At 31.3% G+C, this 3,607-nt stretch overlaps 1 pseudogene; it reads right to left on the bottom strand.

Annotated features, from left to right (window-relative positions):
- Positions 1–765: 765 nt before the first annotated feature.
- On the bottom strand, positions 766–865 carry LOC122117532 (annotated as a pseudogene).
- Positions 866–3,607: the final 2,742 nt, after the last annotated feature.

Consider the following 3,607-nt stretch of genomic DNA (forward strand, 5'->3'; position numbering starts at 1 on the left):
GACTTTGATGTCTAATTGTATTCAAGAGTTGTTTGTATACATCTATAATGATTTCTGCAGAGTTTGTGATTTTTTAAATCAGAAATCATTTTAACTTATCTGTTGAAATGAGTAGTACAGAAACTGAAAATATTTCTGATACTTGTCTGAAAAAAGTATATTTTAAAATAATTTGTATTTTGTTTGTATAATGTCCATAATCTATTTCATTCTCTCCTAGATATAATACTTTGAATTCTACATTGTTTTATAATATATAGGTTCATTAATAAATGTGTTATTTCAGATAGCATTCCATATAGAAAAAGTTTAAGATTCCTTTTTTACCTAAGTCCTTATAGTATTTTACTTCTTTGGGATAAAATGACAATGTTATCTACTTTCAAAAGTTTTGTAAAGATTATGCTATATAAAGGCCTTTCTAAGGTGAGGATTTAATACACTGATGTCTAACTAACTTTAAGTTCAATGAATTATATGTGTTCTTACATTTGTATTTTTTTAGTTTTTTATTGTGAAAATACTGTACGGAGGGGTTACAATTACCTAGGCAAGATAATGAGTAAATTTCTTATCAAGCATTGTAGCCTCCTCCTTTGTTTCCCCTTCCCATCCCTTCCCATCCTCCCTCTGCCCCCCCACTCAATCCTCCTCACTAGCTCCCTCCCCGCACCAAAGTTGTAAAGTTCATTTTTGACATAATGACTTGTATTTTTGTAATCAATTTTTTAATAACTGTTTTTCATTTCTTACATCTGAAGAATGAAAAATATGGAATACTTCACAAATTTTCATATCATCCTTGTGCAAGTGCCATGATAATCTCTATATTGTTGTAATTTGGGTAAATGTGCTGCTGAAGCATGTAGTATCCTGTAAAGTTAAGTAGTTAATGATGCAATCTTTATAAAGGCATATATCCTTAGTTGACTTTTTGTAACCAGGAAACCTTATTGTTCCTAAAAATGCTATTGATCTTACTTCTCTAAAATTCTGTGTATATTGGAAAAAACATATTGTTTGGTCGATGGCTCACATTTGCAATTTTTTCGTCAATGACTATTTTAAGTCTTTTTCATTTTAAATTTGATCATACTTTGAAGCCTTTATAGCTAGGTCCAAAGGTGATAGCTTTTCAAGTACTTATTTATCAACTGAGTTAGCTTTGTGGAGCTAATGGATTCAAAGCAAGCCTTGCTTAAGAGCTCCTTCTAAACTTCTGCAGCTTAAAATTCCTAAATGAGGTCTTACTGGCACAAATGTCTACCTGACCCTTTACTCTTCTTCCATGTAGCAACAGACCACCAGAATATCTTACCCTGACAGCATAGATTGTCTTACTGGAACAAAACTAATCTTAGTTAAAAAGGATCATAGAGAGATGAACAATTAAGACAGAATCGTTTAGACTAGAAGGTATTTTATCAAAATATAATTGTTTCTTATACCTAATATTTCAAAAGTAGCTAAAGCCAAGAATGTGAAAAAGTTTTGACATGCATGATTACCTAATGTCCTGGCCAGTCTACCATCCAACCAGGCAGGAATTTACACTACTGCCTTTCTTTCACCCAATATTTTCATAGTTACAAGAGAAGTCTATATGTTTCTCCTTGATATTAGGCCTTAAATTGGTAATGTTTATCACATTGTTTCCTCTTGCGTCTAGGCTGTAAATCTACAAATGGTAAAGCTTTAGGTCCAACTCTACCAACACTGAGGTAGAAATAATGGAATAATACTTTAAAACACAGTTGCCTTTGATACCCTAACCACAACAATACATTGAAAAACATGTGCCTTTTTCTTATATTATATATAGTTACATATTTTATCTTTATACGTGCTAATATTTTATTTCACACAGTGAAACTTACTAGAATTAATTGATAATTTGACAAATAAATAGATATTAATTACAATAAATAGATTGGAATATAAATAATAAGGTTTAGAATGTACATTTGAATATAAAAAGTATCAATGCAATGTCTTTGGTATAAACTTTTGATACCTTCTAAGTGTTCTTGGTCTTCTGAATTCACATTGTAAAAAAAAATTGTTGTTTTCCTCTAATCTATAAGGAACTTTACTCTGCTGCTCTGTTTATTGTTTTAACTCACTGATTCCAAAATATTTTTCTCCAATTTCGGAAGCCTTCCTACTGATTATACCCAAATTTTATGATATGATATCTAAAATGTATTACTCTTCTGCAGGACCCATGGGTCCTAGGATCCCAGGTCCCAGTTATCTGCTTCATCAGATAACAAGGGCAAGATTTCTCACCTAGACTCATGAAACATGTCAACAGAAAGTAATTGAAAATCCATCTCAATTCCTTATGACACCGGAATTAGCAGTTTGCAATTGTGAAATGCAGTGCAACTTAAAATGAAAGATGAGATCACAAAATCTGAAAGTACAGTAATTCAAACTTTCAAACAAATGACCAGCCCATATGTGTGACCAAGATCACAAATGTCACAAAATTATTTTTAATACCCCTCTTCTGATGATTACTGAAAGATTTCTGTCCAGCATAAGTAGGCCAAAAAATTAGTTCCTAGAACGATAGATCCATAATTAGTCTACCAAGGCTAGGAAAACTTGACTTCAGGTCAAATATAATTCACAAAAACATTAATTGAGAATATCGTTAATGCTTCAAAATACTAGTACTTCAGTAAAACTTGGTTCTGTTGTATAAAAATGTTATCATTCACAAACAAATGACAACCTACATTTAATCTCCTGAAAACAGATTCCTTTTGAAATAATCTTTTAAAAATCACATTCACCAAAATAACATTTGACAAGTAGACGATAGTGACATTACAAATTTTTCAAGTTTAGGGTCCAAATTACAATAGAGTTGATTTATTTATCCAGCACTAATGCCAAGCAGGTTCAACCATTCATTAAAGTGTAGAAATAGTACCACCCACCATTTGTGTTGTTCAGTAGGTGCCTTCCAGAAATGTGTCAAATAGAACAACCTCCCATAATACAAACCCAAAAACTAGCTAATAAAGTACGTTTCATCACTTAATAAGGTACATTTTGAAAAGTCACAAATAGATGCCTTATCATATGTTGTTTTATGTTTTCCCCATCTATCTAACATAGTAAGAAATATGACTTAAAGTCATGAATATGGGTACTCATCAGAGATGTGACAAACATAAAATCTGTCTTCTGTTTCTACCATATTCCTCTATAGTAAATCGTGGTTTTCTTCTTTTTCCAAAACTTATAGGTAGTAGAAAATATTATCCCATGTAAAATAAAATAATCACAAACCTCTTTACAAAGCCATTTATAAAATTTTGTAGTTAGGAATATATTCTAAGCCATATTTAAACTTTCTTGTTGACTAAAGATTAATCTTCCAAATGGATGAGAATAAAATCATGTCTAGGTGCTTCACATCTCCAGTCTTGCAAATTGTTATTGCAGATGAATGAATTATGGAAATATAAGATGACATCAGTTCAAGTATATGCAGGATTGAAACTCCGTGGAATGTATATAAACCTTTCAAAATATTAACAGACAGTTTAACAGAATGACTATCAGGAAGTTGAAACCAGAGAGGAATAATAGT

The sequence above is a fragment of the Dipodomys spectabilis genome, unplaced genomic scaffold, assembly GCF_019054845.1.
Source record: "Dipodomys spectabilis isolate Male_0828 unplaced genomic scaffold, ASM1905484v1 ptg000142l, whole genome shotgun sequence".
Classification (NCBI taxonomy): Eukaryota; Metazoa; Chordata; class Mammalia; order Rodentia; family Heteromyidae; genus Dipodomys; species Dipodomys spectabilis.